At 42.3% G+C, this 20,201-nt stretch overlaps 7 non-coding genes and 1 pseudogene across 7 annotated transcripts; 2 read left to right on the top strand and 6 right to left on the bottom strand.

The window, feature by feature from the left end:
• The first annotated feature begins 673 nt into the window (after positions 1 to 673).
• Positions 674 to 787, top strand: LOC140276305 (U5 spliceosomal RNA). Its single transcript, XR_011908911.1, has one exon. It is a non-coding gene; the product is annotated as a U5 spliceosomal RNA (small nuclear RNA).
• Positions 788 to 4,033: 3,246 nt separating this feature from the next.
• On the bottom strand, positions 4,034 to 4,217 carry LOC140276173 (U2 spliceosomal RNA). The gene has a single exon (XR_011908852.1). It is a non-coding gene; the product is annotated as a U2 spliceosomal RNA (small nuclear RNA).
• Positions 4,218 to 4,525: 308 nt separating this feature from the next.
• Positions 4,526 to 4,639, bottom strand: LOC140275841 (U5 spliceosomal RNA). The gene has a single exon (XR_011908552.1). It is a non-coding gene; the product is annotated as a U5 spliceosomal RNA (small nuclear RNA).
• A 2,268-nt stretch (positions 4,640 to 6,907) lies between these two features.
• LOC140276056 (U2 spliceosomal RNA) lies at positions 6,908 to 7,091 on the bottom strand. The gene has a single exon (XR_011908745.1). It is a non-coding gene; the product is annotated as a U2 spliceosomal RNA (small nuclear RNA).
• Positions 7,092 to 7,399: 308 nt separating this feature from the next.
• Positions 7,400 to 7,513, bottom strand: LOC140275748 (U5 spliceosomal RNA). Its single transcript, XR_011908466.1, has one exon. It is a non-coding gene; the product is annotated as a U5 spliceosomal RNA (small nuclear RNA).
• Positions 7,514 to 9,710: 2,197 nt separating this feature from the next.
• On the bottom strand, positions 9,711 to 9,894 carry LOC140276055 (U2 spliceosomal RNA). Its single transcript, XR_011908744.1, has one exon. It is a non-coding gene; the product is annotated as a U2 spliceosomal RNA (small nuclear RNA).
• A 308-nt stretch (positions 9,895 to 10,202) lies between these two features.
• LOC140275747 (U5 spliceosomal RNA) lies at positions 10,203 to 10,316 on the bottom strand. The gene has a single exon (XR_011908465.1). It is a non-coding gene; the product is annotated as a U5 spliceosomal RNA (small nuclear RNA).
• An 8,889-nt stretch (positions 10,317 to 19,205) lies between these two features.
• On the top strand, positions 19,206 to 19,312 carry LOC140275884 (U5 spliceosomal RNA; annotated as a pseudogene).
• Positions 19,313 to 20,201: the final 889 nt, after the last annotated feature.

Genomic DNA, 20,201 nt, shown 5'->3' with positions numbered 1-20,201 from the left:
GTCAGACAACATACAAGAACATACACCCCAGCCGGCATTGCTCCCTGCCTATTTTCGTACAGCACACTATGTGTGCGCACACCTTAATTCACAAACTCTTCAACTTATACTCTTTTACCGAAGCTGCTACAGCTCGATTGGCCGAATACCCTTTGATCCTATTTCGGTGAATTTGACATCTGCCTTACATATAACAGATTAGCGGTTTAGCAGTTTTAATTTAGTTTGAGTTGTTTTTTTTGTTTAAATCTTTCTATACATGGTAAATATTAAGGACAAAGCAGTTTTCACATAGTTTGAGTGAAGGAATTAATTTTATAGATAAAATCCCAAGAGTCTGCTGAGAAAAGAGAGTGAATGCGAAGTAGACTTTAACACGGCTTTGGGAGCGAGCCGAGTGTGGGCTAACCGGGAGAATTGCTTGAAAGAAACGCGACACCGAATGAGCGATCAGAACAAAGCCTCAATACGGGATTCTCGTGGTGTTTTTGTTGCTGCCTTGTCTTTTGCACAGAGTAAAAGACAAGGCAGCCATCGAATAGGGCCCGATTGTTCCTACTTGGTCAGCCGAGGAGCAAGGGGGGGGCAAGCGTCTCAACCAAGCAAAGCTCACCATGGGGAAGGTGGCTATGCCAACTAGCCTGATGCCCTGCTCCCGCAGTGACGGATAATCGTACTCTGGTTTCTCTTCATAACGTACAAGTCTTTCGCCTTTTACTAAAGACTTCTGTGGAGAGCAGCACTAATGAGTTGTTTCTATTTTTGGCAGGCTTTACCTTTGCGGGTGAAGCCCTTTCTGTCTGTGCAAAAGAAATATTCTTACTGTGCAGAGTGACTTCTCTGAGTAGAATCGCCTTACTTGTTGCGACTGTGCCGATGTTCGAAGCTGGAGTGCAAAGTTGTTGCTTGAATGGTGCTTGCTGGAGCGTGCGGGAGTGCAAAGTTATACCATTTAAAAGGGCTGAAGAGTGCTCAGTGCAGCGGGTGGGCGACACTCTGGCCACCTTGAAAACCGAGGTTACATCCACTACCAGGGGCAGCCCAAGTACTGCCGCAAGTGTGGTGAGCATGGGCACCTGGTTGAGGCTTGTACCAAGGTGTTATGTGGGAAGAGCAGAGAAATTGGGCAAACTTTTGGAGAGTGTCCAAATGGCAGGAAATGTAATCTCTGTGGAGAATTAAATCACCTCTTCAGAGATTGCCCTAAATCTTTTGCCAACAAATTAAAGACGGTAAAGCCACAGTCAAGCCAACAAAGAGAAGGACCAAAGGTGGCAGTTGGTGAACAAAGTGAAGAGGTTGACCCAATAAATTCAAACTTCCCGCCAAAAGCTTGGATTGGAAGTGAGGAGCAAAAAGGGGAGGGGCCTGTAGAGGCCTCACCACTCAGTGTTGAAGTCTGTGAGAATTCACAGGCAGAGGGTGGAGCTACGCTAAATGAGGAGGAAGAGCAGACAGGTGAGTCTAGTGAAGATACTCACCTCCCCGAAGGTCAACAGCCGAAGAGGACGGCATCTGAGCCTCTGATTCCCCAGTGGTATCAGAGAAGAGGGGAAGGGTTAGGTCCCTTTCAGACAGTTCTTCAGTGGAAGAACCTAGAGTCTTCCCCTCCGACTCACCAAATGAGGTCTCCTTTTTAACTTCAGCTCTGCAATCAACCCCCAGGGACTCAAAGTTAAATGCAACATTGCGTCAGAGGCCAACACCGAGAGTCCGAAAAGGAAATATAGATCACCCTACTCACTTTTCACCTAAAGAAATGAAGGAAGAGCTAGTTTCCCAAGAAATAACCTGTGTGTAATTTGTTTTGATAACTTAGAAAAACGAAAATGACATACCTACTTTCCTTTATGCTTTTAATGGTTCTCACCTTCTCAACACTAAATGTGAGAAGTGTGAAATCAAAGACAAGAGCCCAGAGTATTTTATCCTTCTTAGACTCCATAAAATCAGATGTGTTTTTAATACAAGAATGTGGACTACCTTTTTTAAAAAACCATAGACAATGGGAGGAAATGTGGCCCCATTTATCGATATGGAGTGGCTCAAATCAAAATAAAAATGATGGTGTGGCCATTCTAATTAAAAATCCGCATGTTCTGGTGAAAGGTAGCACAGTGGTGAGAGACGGACGGGCACTTTTAGCACACTTGAATTTTATGGGGCAAGACTTTAACCTCTTAAATATTTATGGTTTCAATGGAAAAAATGAAAGGTATGACCTTTTAGAAGATATACAGCTTTACATGCTAGGGCAAGTACCTTTAGTTGTAGGAGGGGATTTTAACTGTATCTTGAGCAGGAAAGATAGAAAAAGAGCAGGGGTAGATTTTAAAGTGGATAAGACTTCGATTTTACTTCAGGGCATATGCAGGGATTTTAAGCTTACTGACTGTTTTAAAACCATGCATCCCAGAGAGGAGGGCTTCACCTGGTTTAGTCATGATGGCACCAGAGCCTCTCGCATTGATTATTTCTTTACTAGAGATTGCCCACCCACTGATGTTAGATTAACCCCTGTTTTCTTTTCAGACCACCTTATGCTCTCCTGCACCCTTTCACCCCCTTCTGGTGTGACGGTAGGAAGTGGTCTGTGGAAACTCAACTGTTCCCTGTTGGAGGATGAAATCATAGTCAGTCAGTACAGGGAATGTTATAAAGAGTGGCAGACCCTTCAAGACCTCTACGAAACACATGCACAATGGTGGGAAATGGTGAAGGAAACGACCCAGACTTTTTTTAAACAGCAAGGTAAACGTAAAAAAAGGAAAGAGAATAGATGTATGATGGGACTACATAAACGCTTACAGCGCTACTTTAAACTAAATCAGTGTGGCATAGACTTTAAATAAGAAATCAAAGATGTCAAAAAGGAAATGTCAGTTTTAGCAGAAATAAAGAGTAAAGGAATTTTTGTAAGAAGCAGGGAGCAGGAAATTGAGGAAGGTGAAAAAGAAAGAAAGTTATAAATAAAAAGGAGTGTAATCAAAATCTAAAAAGAGAAGATGGGTTTTTAACAAAATCCACACAAGAGATGATTGAAACTGTACATACCTTTTATAGTAACATGTACAAAGAGAAACCAGTGCACTTGGAAACATCGGCAGAAATCTTAAAATTCGTTGACAAAACCGTAAAAGAGAATGCACACTTGACACAGAATTTTACTGCTTTAGAGTTAAAAAAATGCCTAACAGGTTTTAAGAGAAGTCGAGCTCCGGGTTTAGACGGGCTTCCTGCAGAATTCTATCTGACCTATTGGGACCTTTTATCATCAGACATTTTAGATGTTTTTAAAGATTTTGAAAAACTCGACCGACTGCCTGACAGTTTTAGAGTGGGAATAGTGACTCTACTTTATAAAAAAAATGATAAGACTGACCTAAAGAATTGGAGGCCAATCACACTTTTAAACTTTGACTGTAAACTTTTTAGCAAGGTTTTAGCGACACGGATGTCCTCTGTTTTAGAGGAGGTAATTCACCCAGACCAAGCTTGTACCATCTCAGGGAGACAACTCACCGACAGCCTCGTACTGATTCGAGACATCATTGATTACGCTAGAGACAGAAACACCCGGCTTGTCATCTTAAATTTAGACTTTGAAAAAGCATTTGATCGGGTCTCGCATCAATATCTCTTTCAGGTGTTGCAGCCATCGAAAAGGGCCCGATTGTTCCTACTTGGTGAGCTTTGCTTGGTTGAGACGCTTGCCCCCCCCCCCCCTGCTCCTCGGCTGACCAAGTAGAAACAATCTATTCGATGGCTGCCTTGTCTTTTACTCTGTGCAAAAGACAAGGCAGCCACAAACACCACGGGAACACCGTATTGAGGCTTTGTTCTGACCACTCATTCGGTGTCGCGTTTCTTTCAAGCAATTCTCCCGGTTAGCCCGCACTCGGCTCGCTCCCAGAGCCGTGTTAAAGTCCACTTCGCATTCACTCTCTTTTCTCAGCAGATTAAAAGAAAGTTTCATCTTGGGCTCCCTGAAACTTCCATCCTGCACCGCTGTTTGCTTTTTCACAAGAGCAGAGGAGAGCGCACCGTTCCCAGCGGCACTGCAGTACCGGGTCGAGGCTTGGAGTGAACGGAGCAAGCTTCTTTTTCAACTCCTATTCTTAAAAATCCATTTAATATGTTGTCCTCGTATAGAGGACATATTAAACTGATAAGAACAGATACTACACTTGATATTAGCCAAAAGGCCGAGAAGCGATAACTGTCCACTGTTTCAGGTCCGAGGGCCCTTGCTGGCACAATGCGCACCTGTAGCAGTGTTCTTTTTATGGCCATAGGTGGCCAGAGTGTCACGTTGCACCTCCGCCCACCCGCTGCACTGAGCACTCTTCAGCCCTTTTAAATGGTATAACTTTGCACTCCCGCATGCTCCAGCAAGCACCATTCAAGCAACAACTTTGCACTCCAGCTTCGAACATCGGCACAGTCGCAACAAGTAAGGCGACTCTACTCAGAGAAGTCACTCTGCAAAGTAGCAAGATTTCTTTTGCACAGACAGAAAGGGCTTCACCCGCAAAGGTAAAGCCTGCCAATAATAGAAACAACTCATTAGTGCTGCTCTCCACGGAAGTCTTTAATAAAAGGCGAAAGACTTGTATGTTATGAAGAGAAACCAGAGTACGATTATCCGTCACTGCGGGAGCAGGGCATCAGGCTAGTTGCCATAGCCACCTTCCCCATGGTGAGCTTTGCTTGGTTGAGACGCTTGCTCCCCCCCTTGCTCCTCGGCTGACCAAGTAGGAACAATCGGGCCCTATTCGATGGCTGCCTTGTCTTTTACTCTGTGCAAAAGACAAGGCAGCAACAAAAACACCACGAGAATCCCGTATTGAGGCTTTGTTCTGACCGCTCATTCGGTGTCGCGTTTCTTTCAAGCAATTCTCCCGGTTAGCCCGCACTCGGCTCGCTCCCAGAGCCGTGTTAAAGTCTACTTCGCATTCACTCTCTTTTCTCAGCAGACTCCTGGGATTTTATCAATAAAATGAATAAATTCACTCAAACTATGTTAAAACTGCTTTGTCCTTCATATTTACCATGTCTTGAAAGATTTAAACAAAAAAACCAACGTTGTACTTTGCAGTAAAAGAAATAGCAAATCTAAAGTTTCAGGAATCCGAGAATAAGCTTACTTTCATGAGTTCTTCACGATTTCGGATTTTGCTATAAAATGAATTCCTTCACTCAAACTAAATTAAAACTGCTAAACCGCTAATCTGTTACATGTAAGGCAGATGTCAAATTCACCGAATTAGGATTATTCGGTATTCGGCCAATCGAGCTGTAGCAGCTTCGGTAAAAGAGTATAAGTTGAAGAGTTTGTGAATAAAGGTGTGCGCACACATAGTGAGCTGTAGGAAAATAGGCAGGGAGCAATGCCGGCTGGCGTATATGTTCTTGTATGTTGTCTTACTGTTTGATTTGAATGTGTTGTGTAAGTGTCCTGTTGAATGTTACATGTTTGGGCTTTGACACGCTTCACTGTGGTTGTTAACTGTGTGGTGTGTCCTGAAATGTTATATGTTTGGGCTGTGTGACATGCTTAATGCTTGTCAGTAGCTACCCACTTATTCATATATAGCAACTGACAACGTAAGAAGTCCGGACATACTTTGATAGAGTAGTTGTAGAAGTATCCTTATTGATAATAGATAAACTAATTCATAGTGATAGAACAGTAGATGAACAGGTGCCTGCACATGTCTCATGAAAATAAAATGGGTGTATCATTGCTGATGGCAGAGCAATACTGCCAAACTTATGAGTTCTTGTGGCAAACTTGATTCAGTGTCTTGACGTGTATACGCTGTTTCGCTGACTTGATTGTCACAAGAAACAAAGTGTGTTTGATAAGATCCGACCATTTTATTACGGGAGGATCAGTATGTATGGATTCTGATGTGACTGATAAACCCATTCGTATCTTAAGCACAATCTAATACGTGACACAACGCCCTGGCACACGATAAAAAAAAAAAGAGAGAGCGGTTTTGTGTCCCCACAGTCCATAATGTAGAAAAGAGAGAAAAAAGCCTTTCTGATTTGGTGTGTGTGCTCATAGTGCAGAGTGTAGAGAAAAGAAAGCCGTTTTGGTGTCACGGGTGTTGTGACTTACACACACACATTTCTAAATTGTGAAAGGAAATTATTTTAGAGGAAGCACTAGAGTTTAGATCCCACATTTGTTGATAGGCATTCATTTATTTCTTCACTTCTGATAAAAATGATAAGACTGACCTAAAGAATTGGAGGCCCATCACACTTTTAAACTTTGACTGTAAACTTTTTAGCAAGGTTTTAACGACACGGATGTCCTCTGTTTTAGAGGAGGTAATTCACCCAGACCAGGCTTGTGCCATCTCAGAGAGACAACTCACCGACAGCCTCGTACTGATTCGAGACATCATTGATTACGCTAGAGACAGAAACACCCGGCTTGTCATCTTAAATTTAGACTTTTAAAAAGCTTTTGATCGGGTCTCGCATCAATATCTCTTTCAGGTGTTGCAGCCATCGAATAGGGCCCGATTGTTCCTACTTGGTGAGATTTGCTTGGTTGAGACGCTTGCTCCCCCCCCTTGCTCCTCGGCTGACCAAGTAGGAACAATCGGGCCCTATTCGATGGCTGCCTTGTCTTTTACTCTGTGCAAAAGACAAGGCAGCCACAAACACCACGGGAACACCGTATTGAGGCTTTGTTCTGACCACTCATTCGGTGTCGCGTTTCTTTCAAGCAATTCTCCCGGTTAGCCCACACTCGGCTCGCTCCCAGAGCTGTGTTAAAGTCTACTTCGCATTCACTCTCTTTTCTCAGCAGATTAAAAGAAAGTTTCATCTTGGGCTCCCTGAAACTTCCATCCTGCACCGCTGTTTGCTTTTTCACAAGAGCAGAGAAGAGCGCACCGTTCCCAGCGGCACTGCAGTACCGGGTCGATGCTTGGAGTGAACGGAGCAAGCTTCTTTTTCAACTCCTATTCTTAAAAATCCATTTAATATGTAGTCCTCGTATAGAGGACATATTAAACTGATAAGAACAGATACTACACTTGATCTTAGCCAAAAGGCCGAGAAGCGATAACTGTCCACTGTTTCAGGTCCGAGGGCCCTTGCTGGCACAATGCGCACTTGTAGCAGTGTTCTTTTTATGGCCATAGGTGGCCAGAGTGTCACGTTGCACCTCCGCCCACCCGCTGCACTGAGCACTCTTCAGCCCTTTTAAATGGTATAACTTTGCACTCCCGCATGCTCCAGCAAGCACCATTCAAGCAACAACTTTGCACTCCAGCTTCGAACATCGGCACAATCGCAACAAGTAAGGCGACTCTACTCAGAGAAGTCACTCTGCACAGTAACAAGATTTCTTTTGCACAGACAGAAAGGGCTTCACCCGCAAAGGTAAAGCCTGCCAAAAATAGAAACAACTCATTAGTGCTGCTCTCCACGAAAGTCTTTAGTAAAAGGCGAAAGACTTGTATGTTATGAAGAGAAACCAGAGTACGATTATCCGTCACTGCGGGAGCAGGGCATCAGGCTAGTTGCCATAGCCACCTTCCCCATGGTGAGCGTTGCTTGGTTGAAACGCTTGCCCCTGTGCAATCGACAAGGCAGCAACAAAAACACCACGGGAACACCGTATTGAGGCTTTGTTCTGACCGCTCATTCGGTGTCGCGTTTCTTTCAAGCAATTCTCCTGGTTAGCCCACACTCGGCTCGCTCCCAGAGCCGTGTTAAAGTCTACTTCGCATTCACTCTCTTTTCTCAGCAGACTCTTGGGATTTTATCTATAAAATGAATTCCTTCACTCAAACTATGTTAAAACTGCTTTGTCCTTCATATTTACCATGTCTAGAAAGATTTAAACAAAAAAAAAACAACGTTGTACTTTGCAGTAAAAGAAAGAGCAAATCTAAAGTTTCAGGAATCCGAGAATAAGCTTACTTTCATTAGTTCTTCACGATTTCGGATTTTGCTATAAAATGAATTCCTTCACTCAAACTAAATTAAAACTGCTAAACCGCTAATCTGTTACATGTAAGGCAGATGTCAAATTCACCGAAATAGGATCTAAGGGTATTCGGCCAATCGAGCTGTAGCAGCTTTGGTAAAAGAGTATAAGTTGAAGAGTTTGTGAATAAAGGTGTGCGCACACATAGTGAGCTGTAGGAAAATAGGCAGGGAGCAATGCCGGCTGGGGTATATGTTCTTGTATGTTGTCTGACTGTTTGATTTGAATGTGTTGTGTAAGTGTCCTGTTGAATGTTACATGTTTGGGCTTTGACACTTCACTGTGGTTGTTAACTGTGTGGTGTGTCCTGAAATGTTATATGTTTGGGCTGTGTGACATGCTTAATGCTTGTCAGTAGCTACCCACTTATTCATATATAGCAACTGACAACATAAGAAGTCTGGACATACTTTGATAGTAGTTGTAGAAGTATCCTTATTAATAATAGATAAACTAATTCATAGTGATAGAACAGTAGATGAACAGGTGCCTGCACATGTCTCACGAAAATAAAATGGGTGTATGATTGCTGACAGCAGAGCAATACTGCCAAACTTATGAGTTCTTGTGGCAAACTTGATTCAGTGTCTTGACGTGTATACGCTGTTTCGCTGACTTGATTGTCACAAGAAACAAAGTGTGTTTGATAAGATCCGACCATTTTATTACGGGAGGATCAGTATGTATGGATTCTGATGTGACTGATAAACCCATTCGTATCGTAAGCATAATCTAATACGTGAGTCAACGCCCTGGCACACAATCAAAAAAAAAAAGAGAGAGCGGTTTTGTGTCCCCACAGTCCATAATGTAGAAAAGAGAGAAAAAAGCCTTTCTGATTTGGTGTGTGTGCTCATAGTGCAGAGTGTAGGGAAAAGAAAGCCGTTTTGGTGTCACGGGTGTTGTGACTTACACACACACATTTCTAAATTGTGAAAGGAAATTATTTTAGAGGAAGCACTAGAGTTTAGATCCCACATTTGTTGATAGGCATTCATTTATTTCTTCACTTCTGATAAAAATGATAAGACTGACCTAAAGAATTGGAGGCCCATCACACTTTTAAACTTTGACTGTAAACTTTTTAGCAAGGTTTTAACGACACGGATGTCCTCTGTTTTAGAGGAGGTAATTCACCCAGACCAGGCTTGTGCCATCTCAGAGAGACAACTCACCGACAGCCTCGTACTGATTCGAGACATCATTGATTACGCTAGAGACAGAAACACCCGGCTTGTCATCTTAAATTTAGACTTTTAAAAAGCTTTTGATCGGGTCTCGCATCAATATCTCTTTCAGGTGTTGCAGCCATCGAATAGGGCCCGATTGTTCCTACTTGGTGAGATTTGCTTGGTTGAGACGCTTGCTCCCCCCCCTTGCTCCTCGGCTGACCAAGTAGGAACAATCGGGCCCTATTCGATGGCTGCCTTGTCTTTTACTCTGTGCAAAAGACAAGGCAGCCACAAACACCACGGGAACACCGTATTGAGGCTTTGTTCTGACCACTCATTCGGTGTCGCGTTTCTTTCAAGCAATTCTCCCGGTTAGCCCACACTCGGCTCGCTCCCAGAGCTGTGTTAAAGTCTACTTCGCATTCACTCTCTTTTCTCAGCAGATTAAAAGAAAGTTTCATCTTGGGCTCCCTGAAACTTCCATCCTGCACCGCTGTTTGCTTTTTCACAAGAGCAGAGAAGAGCGCACCGTTCCCAGCGGCACTGCAGTACCGGGTCGATGCTTGGAGTGAACGGAGCAAGCTTCTTTTTCAACTCCTATTCTTAAAAATCCATTTAATATGTAGTCCTCGTATAGAGGACATATTAAACTGATAAGAACAGATACTACACTTGATCTTAGCCAAAAGGCCGAGAAGCGATAACTGTCCACTGTTTCAGGTCCGAGGGCCCTTGCTGGCACAATGCGCACTTGTAGCAGTGTTCTTTTTATGGCCATAGGTGGCCAGAGTGTCACGTTGCACCTCCGCCCACCCGCTGCACTGAGCACTCTTCAGCCCTTTTAAATGGTATAACTTTGCACTCCCGCATGCTCCAGCAAGCACCATTCAAGCAACAACTTTGCACTCCAGCTTCGAACATCGGCACAGTCGCAACAAGTAAGGCGACTCTACTCAGAGAAGTCACTCTGCACAGTAACAAGATTTCTTTTGCACAGACAGAAAGGGCTTCACCCGCAAAGGTAAAGCCTGCCAAAAATAGAAACAACTCATTAGTGCTGCTCTCCACGAAAGTCTTTAGTAAAAGGCGAAAGACTTGTATGTTATGAAGAGAAACCAGAGTACGATTATCCGTCACTGCGGGAGCAGGGCATCAGGCTAGTTGCCATAGCCACCTTCCCCATGGTGAGCGTTGCTTGGTTGAAACGCTTGCCCCTGTGCAATCGACAAGGCAGCAACAAAAACACCACGGGAACACCGTATTGAGGCTTTGTTCTGACCGCTCATTCGGTGTCGCGTTTCTTTCAAGCAATTCTCCTGGTTAGCCCACACTCGGCTCGCTCCCAGAGCCGTGTTAAAGTCTACTTCGCATTCACTCTCTTTTCTCAGCAGACTCTTGGGATTTTATCTATAAAATGAATTCCTTCACTCAAACTATGTTAAAACTGCTTTGTCCTTCATATTTACCATGTCTAGAAAGATTTAAACAAAAAAACAACGTTGTACTTTGCAGTAAAAGAAAGAGCAAATCTAAAGTTTCAGGAATCCGAGTATAAGCCTGCTTTCATGAGTTCTGCACGATTTCGGATTTTGCTATAAAATGAATTGCTTTGCTCAAACCAAGTTAAAACTGCTTTGTCCTTCCATATTCATCAATGTCTAGATCGACTTCAACAAAGAAAAACATTGGACTTTGCAGTAGAAGAAGTTGAAATCCATCTACACATTGATAAATATGAAGGACAAAGCAGTTCCCACTTGCCCATAAGAAAATAAGCTTATTCTCGGATTCCTGATCTTTCAGTGTTGCTCTTTCTTCTACTGCAAAATACAATGTTGTTCTTTTTTGAAGTCGATCTAGACATTGATAAACATGAAGGAAAAAGCAGTTTTAACTTGGTTTGAGTGAATTAATTCATTTTATACATAAAATCCGAAATCGTGCAGAACTCATATAAATAAGCTTATTCTCGGATTCCTAAAATTTTTGATTGGCTCTTTCTTTTACTGCAAAGTACAACGTTGTTTTTTTTGTTTAAATCTATCGAGACATTGATAAATATGAAGGTAAAAGCCGTTTTAACATAGTTTGAGTGAAGGAATTGATTTTATAGATAAAATCCCAAATCATGCAGAACTCCTCAAAAGGGGCGTATGGCTTAATCACAAGTGTGGTTCTTTCTCATTCAGGGTAGTATGAGGAAGTTTATGCTTGAAATATATGTAGAAATGGGTACATATGAAGGACAAAGCAGTGTTAACTTAGTTTGAGTGAAGGAATTCATTTTATACATAAAATCCCAAATCATGCAGAACGTATGAAAAGAAGCTTATTCTCGGATTCCTGATCCTTCAGTTTTGCTCTTTCTTCTACTGCAAAATACAATGTTGTTCTTTGTTGAAGTCGATCTAGACATTGATAAATATGAAGGAAAAAGCAGTTTTAACTTGGTTTGAGTGAATGAATTCATTTTATACATAAAATCCGAAATCGTGCAGAACTCATGAAAATAAGCTTATTCTCGGATTCCTAAAACTTTTGATTTGCTCTTTCTTTTATTGCAAAGTACAACGTTGTTTTTTTTGTTTAAATCTATCGAGACATTGATATATATGAAGGTAAAAGCCGTTTTAACATAGTTTGAGTGAAGGAATTAATTTTATAGATAAAATCCCAAATCATGCAGAACTCCTCAAAAGGGAGGTATGGCTTAATCACAAGTGTGGCTCTTTCTCATTCAGGGTAATATGAGGAAGTTTATGCTTGAAATATATGTAGAAATGGGTACATATGAAGGACAAAGCAGTGTTAACTTAGTTTGCGTGAAGAAATTCATTTTATACATAAAATCCGAAATCGTGCAGAACTCATGAAAATAAGCTTATTCTCGGATTCCTAAAACTTTTGATTTGCACTTTCTTTTACTGCAAAGTACAACGTTGTTTTTTGTTGAAATCTATCTAGACATTGATTACATTCACACCTACTTGCAGTCGAACACCTTCTCATCCACTTATGATCATGTGCGGTTGGGCTTTCGCACCTTTTCTTACCCATTTTTCAGTAATTATGGGTGGACATTCAGACCTTCTTGCAGCCGAAAACCTCCGCTCCTCTTTGGATCATACATTGTCGGGCATTCACACCTTGTCTTACCCGCTTTTTACAAACTTTAGTCGGACATTCAAACCTTCTTGAAGCTGAACCACCTCCGCTCCCTGTTTTGATCATATATGGTCTGGCAATAGTACCTTTTCTTACCCGTTTGTGAGTAATATTTGGCATGACATTCACACCTTCTTGCAGCCGAACACAACCTCTCCCGCTTTTGATGATATATGGTCCGGCCTTCTTACCTTTTCTAACACATTTTTCAGCAATTATGGTCGGACATTCACACCTACTCACAGACGAACACCTCCGCTCCCACATTTGATAGTGTATAGTCGGGCATTCTCACCCTTTCTCATCAGCTTTTTGCAAATTAAGATCTGATATTCACACCTACTTGAAGTCGAGCTCCCGCTTTTGATTATGTTTGGTTGGATATTCGAACATTTTCTTAATGCTTTTTACAAACTTTGGTCGGACGTTCACACCGTCTTCCAGCAGAACACCTCCGCTTCCGCTTTTGATGGTGTATAGTCGGGCATTCGAGCCTTTTCTTACCCACCTATTACTTACTATGGGTGGACATTCAAACCTTCTTGTAGCCGAACACATCCGCTCCTGCTTTTGATGATGTATGATTTGGCATTCGCACCTTTTCTTACCCATTTTTCAGTAATTATTGGTCGGACATTCAGACCTTCTTGCACCTGAACACCTCTGCTCCCGCTTTTGATGGTGTATAGTCGGGCTTTCGAGCCTTTTCTTCCCCGATTTTTACAAATTATGGTTGGACATTCAGACCTTGCAGCCGAAAACCTCCGTTCCCTCTTTTGATCATACATTGTCGGGCATTCGCCCCTTGTCTTACACGGTTTTTACAAACTTTAGTCAGACATTCACACCTTGCAGCTGAACCACCTCCATTCCCTGTTTTGATCATGTGTGGTCTGGAAATACTACCTTTTCTTCCCCCGTTTGTGAGTAATTATGGCTGGACATTCACACCTACTTGCAGCCGAAAAACCACCTCTCCCGCTTTTGATGATGTATTGTCCGTTATTCTAGTCTTTTCTATCACATTTTTCAGCAATTATGATCTGACATTCACACCTACTTGCAGTCGAACAGCTCTGCTCCCGCTTTTGATTATGTTCGGTTGGATATTCAAACCTTTTCTTAACTGCTTTTTACAAACTTTGGTCGGACGTTCACACCTTCTTGCAGCCGAACACCTCCGCTTCCGCTTTTGATGGTATATATTCGGGTATTCGAACCTTCTCTTACCCGCTTTTTACAAACCATGGTTGGACTTTCATACCTTCTTGTAGCTGAACAACTCCACTCCTGCTTTTGATGATTTATGGTTGGACAATCGCATCTTTTCCTACCCATTTTTCAGTAATTATGGGTGGATATTCACACCTTCTTGCAGCTGAACACCTCCTCTCCCGCTAATGATCATGTAAGGTTTGATATTCGAAAATTTTCTTTCATGTTTTAAAGCAATTATTAATGGACATTCACACCTACTTGCAGCCGAACACCACCTCTCCCGCTTTTGATGATGTATGGACCGGCATTCTTACCTTTTCTAACACATTTTTCAGCAATTATGGTTGGAGAATCACACCTACTCACAGCCGAACAACTCCGCTACCGCATTTGATGGTGTATAGTCGGGATTTCTCACCCTTTCTCATCAGCTTTTTGCAAATTATTCTCTGACATTCACACCTACTTGCAGTCGAACAGCTCTGCTCCCGCTTTTGATTATGTTTGGTTAGATATTCGAACCTTTTCTTAACTGCTTTTTCACAAACTTTGGTCGGACGTTCACACCTTCTTGCAGCCGAACACCTACGCTTCCGGTTTTGATAGTGTATATTCGGGCATACGAACCTTTTCTTACCCGCTTTTTACAAACCATGGTCGGACTTTCACACCTTCTCTTAGCTGAACAACTCCGCTCCCTCTTTTGATTGTGTACAGTCGGGTATTTTAACCTTTTCTTACCCGCTTTTTACCAACTATGATCGGACATTCACACCGTCTTACAGCGGAACACCTCCGCTACCTCTTTTGATGATGTATGTTCGGGCATTCGAACCTTTTCTTACCCGCTTTTTAAAACTAGGGTCGGACTTTCACACCTTTTAGTAGCCGAACAACTCCGCTCCCGCTATTGATTGTGTACAGTCGGGTATTTTAACCTTTTCTTACCCGCTTTTTACCAACTATGGTCGGACATTCACACCTTCTTACAGCGGAACACCTCCGCTCCCTCTTTTGATGGTGTATGTTTGGGCATTCGAACCTTTTCTTACCCGCTTTTTACAAACTATGGTCGGACATTCAAACCATCTTGTAGCCGAACACATCCACTCGTGCATTTGATGATGTATGGTTGGGAATTCGCACCTTTTCTTACCCATTTTTCAGTAATTATGGGTGGACATTCACACCTTCTTGCATATGAACACCTCCTCTCCCGCTTATTATCATGTGCGGTTTGATATTCGAAAATTCTCTTTCATGTTTTCTAGCAATTATTGATGGACATTCAGACCTTGCAGCTGAACACCTCCGCTCCAGCTTTTGATGGTGTATAGTCGGGCTTTCGAGCCTTTTCTTCCCCGGTTTTTACAAATTATGGTTGGACATTCAGACCTTCTTTCAGCCGAAAACCTCCGCTCCCTCTTTTGATCATACATTGTCTGGCATTCGCACCTTTTCTTACCCGCTTTTTACAAACTTTAGTCGGACATTAACACCTTCTTGCAGCTTAACCACCTCCGCTCCCTGTTTTGATCATATATGGTCTGGCAATACTACCTTTTCTTACCCGTTTGTGAGTAATTATGGCTGGACATTCACACCTACTTGCGGCCGAACACCACCTCTCCCGCTTTTGATGATGTATGGACCGGCATTTTTACCTTTTCTAACACATTTTTCAGCAATTATGGTTGGAGATTTACACCTACTCACAGCCGAACACCTCCGCTCCCGCATTTGATGGTGTATATTCGGGCATACGAACCTGTTCTTACCCGCTTTTTACAAACTATGGTCGGACAGTCAAACCTTCTTGTAGCCGAACACATCCACTCCTGCTTTTGATGATGTATGGTTGGGCATTCGCACCTTTTCTTACCCATTTTTCAGTAATTATGGGTGGATATTCACACCTTCTTGCAGCGGATTCGAAAATTTTCTTTCATGTTTTATAGCAATTATTGATGGACATTCATACCTTCTTGAAGCCGAACACTTCCACTCCTGCTTTTGATGATGTATGGTTGGGCATTCGAACCTACTTGTTGCCCGTTTTTCATTAATTATGGGTGGACATTCACACCTTGTCGCAGCCAAACACCTCCGCTCCCTGTTTTGATCATGTATGTTTTGACATTCGCACCTTTTCTCACCTGCTTTTTACTATTGTCGGCCAATCACAGCTTCCTCTTCACCATACTTGTATGGTAGGAAATTCTCACCCACTCTCATCCGAAGACCTCTCCTCCCGCTTTTGTTAATATTTAGTCGGGCATTCGAACCTTTTCTTACCCACTTTTTACAAATTATGGTCGAACATTCACACCTACTTGCAGCTGAATACATCCGCTCCACCTTTTAGTGATGTATGGTTGGCATTTGCACCTTTTGTTACCCTCTTTTTATACTGATTGCTGAAGATTAAGTTGTTCTTTCTCAAACTACAATTTTTTTTTAATTGTTGAAACTTGATTTGAAGTGGATAAATAAGGAGGACAAACAGTTTTAAGTCACGCTGATAGAAGAAATTAATTTTATAGCAAAATCTGTATTTCGTCATATGTCGAGAGATGCTTATTGCTGAAGAAGTTCTTTCTCATTCTACAAAGTACAACGTTGTTTATCATTGAAACTTGATTAGACATGAATAAATATGAAGGACAAAGCAGTCTTAACTTGGTTTGAGTTAATTAATTCGTTTTATAGGAGAATCCGAATTCGTGCTTATTTTCGGATTCCTGAAGAATGAGTCTGGTTCTTTCTCATAATACAAAGTTTGTTGTTTATTGTTGAAACTTCATCAGAAGTGAAGAAATAAATGAATGCCTATCAACAAATGTGGGATCTAAACTCTACTGCTTCCTCTAAAATAATTTCTTTTCTCAATTCAGAAATGTGTGTGTGTAAGTCACAACACCCGTGACACCAAAACGGCTTTCTTTTCTCTCTTTTCTCTACACTCTGCACTATGAGCACACACACCAAATCAGAAAGGCTTTTTTCTCTCTTTTCTACATTATGGACTGTGGGGACACAAAACCGCTCTCTCTTTTTTTTTTTGATTGTGTGCCAGGGCGTTGTCTCATGTATTAGATTATGCTTAAGATACGAATGGGTTTATCAGTCACATCAGAATCCATACATACTGATCCTCCCGTAATAAAATGGTCGGATCTTATCAAACACACTTTGTTTCTTGTGACAATCAAGTCAGCGAAACAGCGTATACATGTCAAGACACTGAATCAAGTTTGCCACAAGAACTCATAAGTTTGGCAGTATTGCTCTGCCGTCAGCAATCATACACCCATTTTATTTTCGTGAGACGTGCAGGCACCTGTTCATCTACTGTTCTATCACTATGAATTAGTTTATCTATTATCAATAAGGATACTTCTACAACTACTATCAAAGTATGTCCAGACTTCTTATGTTGTCAGTTGCTATATATGAATAAGTGGGTAGCTACTGACAAGCATTAAGCATGTCACACAGCCCAAACATATAACATTTCAGGACACACCACACAGTTAACAACCACAGTGAAGTGTCAAAGCCCAAACATTCAACAGGACACTTACACAACACATTCAAATCAAACAGTCAGACAACATACAAGAACATATACCCCAGCCGGCATTGCTCCCTGCCTATTTTCGTACAGCTCACTATGTGTGCGCACACCTTTATTCACAAACTCTTCAACTTATACTCTTTTACCGAAGCTGCTACAGCTCGATTGGCCGAATACCCTTAGATCCTATTTCCGTGAATTTGACATCTGCCTTACATGTAACAGATTAGCGGTTTAGCAGTTTTAATTTAGTTTGAGTGAAGGAATTCATTTTATAGCAAAATCCGAAATCGTGAAGCACTCATGAAAGTAAGCTTATTCTTGGATTCCTGAAACTTTAGATTTGCTCTTTCTTTTACTGCAAAGTACAACGTTGTTTTTTTTGTTTAAATCTTTCTAGACATGGTAAATATGAACGACAAAGCAGTTTTCACATAGTTTGAGTGAAGGAATTAATTTTATAGATAAAATCCCAAGAGTCTGCAGAGAAAAGAGAGTGAATGCGAAGTAGACTTTAACACGGCTATGGGAGCGAGCCGAGTGTCGGCTAACCGGGAGAATTGCTTGAAAGAAACGCGACACCGAATGAGCGGTCAGAACTGTATGGTTGGGAATTCGCACCTTTTCTTACCCATTTTTCAGTAATTATGGGTGGACATTCACACCTTCTTGCAGCTGAACACCTCCTCTCCCGCTTATTATCATGTGCGGTTTGATATTCGAAAATTCTCTTTCATGTTTTCTAGCAATTATTGATGGACATTCAGACCTTCTTGCAGCTGAACACCTCCGCTCCAGCTTTTGATGGTGTATAGTCGGGCTTTCGAGCCTTTTCTTCCCCGGTTTTTACAAATTATGGTTGGACATTCAGACCTTCTTTCAGCCGAAAACCTCCGCTCCCTCTTTTGATCATACATTGTCGGGCATTCGCACCTTTTCTTACCCGCTTTTTACAAACCTTAGTCGGATATTAACACCTTCTTGCAGCTTAACCACCTCCGCTCCCTGTTTTGATCATGTATGGTCTGGCAATACTACCTTTTCTTACCCATTTGTGAGTAATTATGGCTGGACATTCACACCTACTTGCAGCCGAACACCACCTCTCCCGCTTTTGATGATGTATGGACCGGCATTCTTACCTTTTCTAACACATTTTTCAGCAATTATGGTTGGAGATTCACACCTACTCACAGCCGAACACCTCCGCTCCCGCATTTGAAGGTGTATATTCGGGCATACGAACCTGTTCTTACCCGCTTTTTACAAACCATGGTCGGACTTTCACACCTTCTTGTAGCTGAACAACTCCGCTCCCTCTTTTGATTGTGTACAGTCGGGCATACAAACCTGTTCTTACCCGCTTTTTACAAACTATGGTCGGACATTCAAACCTTCTTGTAGCCGAACACATCCACTCCTGCTTTTGATGATGTATGGTTGGGCATTCGCACCTTTTCTTACCCATTTTTCAGTAATTATGGGTGGATATTCACACCTTCTTGCAGCGGAACACCTCCTCTCCCGCTTATGATTATGTGCGGTTTGATATTCGAAAATTTTCTTTCATGTTTTATAGCAATTATTGATGGACATTCATACCTTCTTGAAGCCGAACACATCCACTCCTGCTTTTGATGATGTATGGTTGGGCATTCGAACCTACTTGTTGCCCGTTTTTCATTAATTATGGGTGGACATTCACACCTTGTCGCAGCCAAACACCTCCGCTCCCTGTTTTGATCATGTATGTTTTGACATTCGCACCTTTTCTCACCTGCTTTTTACTATTGTCGGCCAATCACAGCTTCCTCTCCACCATACTTGTATGGTAGGAAATTCCACTCTCATCCGAAGACCTCTCCTCCCGCTTTTGTTAATATTTAGTCGGGCATTCGAACCTTTTCTTACCCACTTTTTACAAATTATGTTCCTACTTGGTCAGCCGAGGAGCAAGGGGGGGGAGCAAGCGTCTCAACCAAGCAAAGCTCACCATGGGGAAGGTGGCTATGCCAACTAGCCTGATGCCCTGCTCCCGCAGTGATGGATAATCGTACTCTGGTTTCTCTTCATAAGTCTTTCGCCTTTTACTAAAGATTTCTGTGGAGAGCAGCACTAATGAGTTGTTTCTACTTTTGGCAGGCTTTACCTTTGCGGGTGAAGCCCTTTCTGTCTGTGCAAAATAAATCTTCTTACTGTGCAGAGTGACTTCTCTGAGTAGAGTCGCCTTACTTGTTGCGACTGTGCCGATGTTCGAAGCTGGAGTGCAAAGTTGCTGCTTGAATGGTGCTTGCTGGAGCGTGCGGGAGTGCAAAGTTATACCATTTAAAAGGGCTGAAGAGTGCTCAGTGCAGCGGGTGGGCGACACTCTGGCCACCTTGAAAACCGAGGTTACATCCACTACCAGGGGCAGCCCAAGTTCTGCCGCAAGTGTGGTGAGCATGGGCACCTGGTTGAGGCTTGTACCAAGGTGTTATGTGGGAAGAGCAGAGAAATTGGGCAAACTTTTGGAGAGTGTCCAAATGGCAGGAAATGTAATCTCTGTGGAGAATTAAATCACCTCTTCAGAGATTGCCCTAAATCTTTTGCAAACAAATTAAAGACGGTAAAGCCACAGTCAAGCCAACAAAGAGAAGGACCAAAGGTGGCAGTTGGTGAACAAAGTGAAGAGGTTGACCCAATAAATTCAAACTTCCCGCCAAAAGCTTGGATTGGAAGTGAGGAGCAAAAAGGGGAGGGGCCTGTAGAGGCCTCACCACTCAGTGTTGAAGTCTGTGAGAATTCACAGGCAGAGGGTGGAGCTACGCTAAATGAGGAGGAAGAGCAGACAGGTGAGTCTAGTGAAGATACTCACCTCCCCGAAGGTCAACAGAAGGTCAATTTGTTGATAGGCATTCATTTATTTCTTCACTTCTGATGAAGTTTCAACAATAAACAACAAACTTTGTATTATGAGAAAGAACCAGAATCATTCTTCAGGAATCCGAAAATAAGCTCTATTTTATGAGTTATGCACGAATTCGGATTCTCCTATAAAACGAATTCCTTA

This window comes from Leuresthes tenuis, unplaced genomic scaffold, assembly GCF_036924035.1.
Source record: "Leuresthes tenuis unplaced genomic scaffold, fLeuTen1.0.hap1 SCAF_18, whole genome shotgun sequence".
Lineage (NCBI taxonomy): Eukaryota > Metazoa > Chordata > Actinopteri > Atheriniformes > Atherinopsidae > Leuresthes > Leuresthes tenuis.
This window is presented reverse-complemented; position numbering and strand designations above follow the sequence as displayed.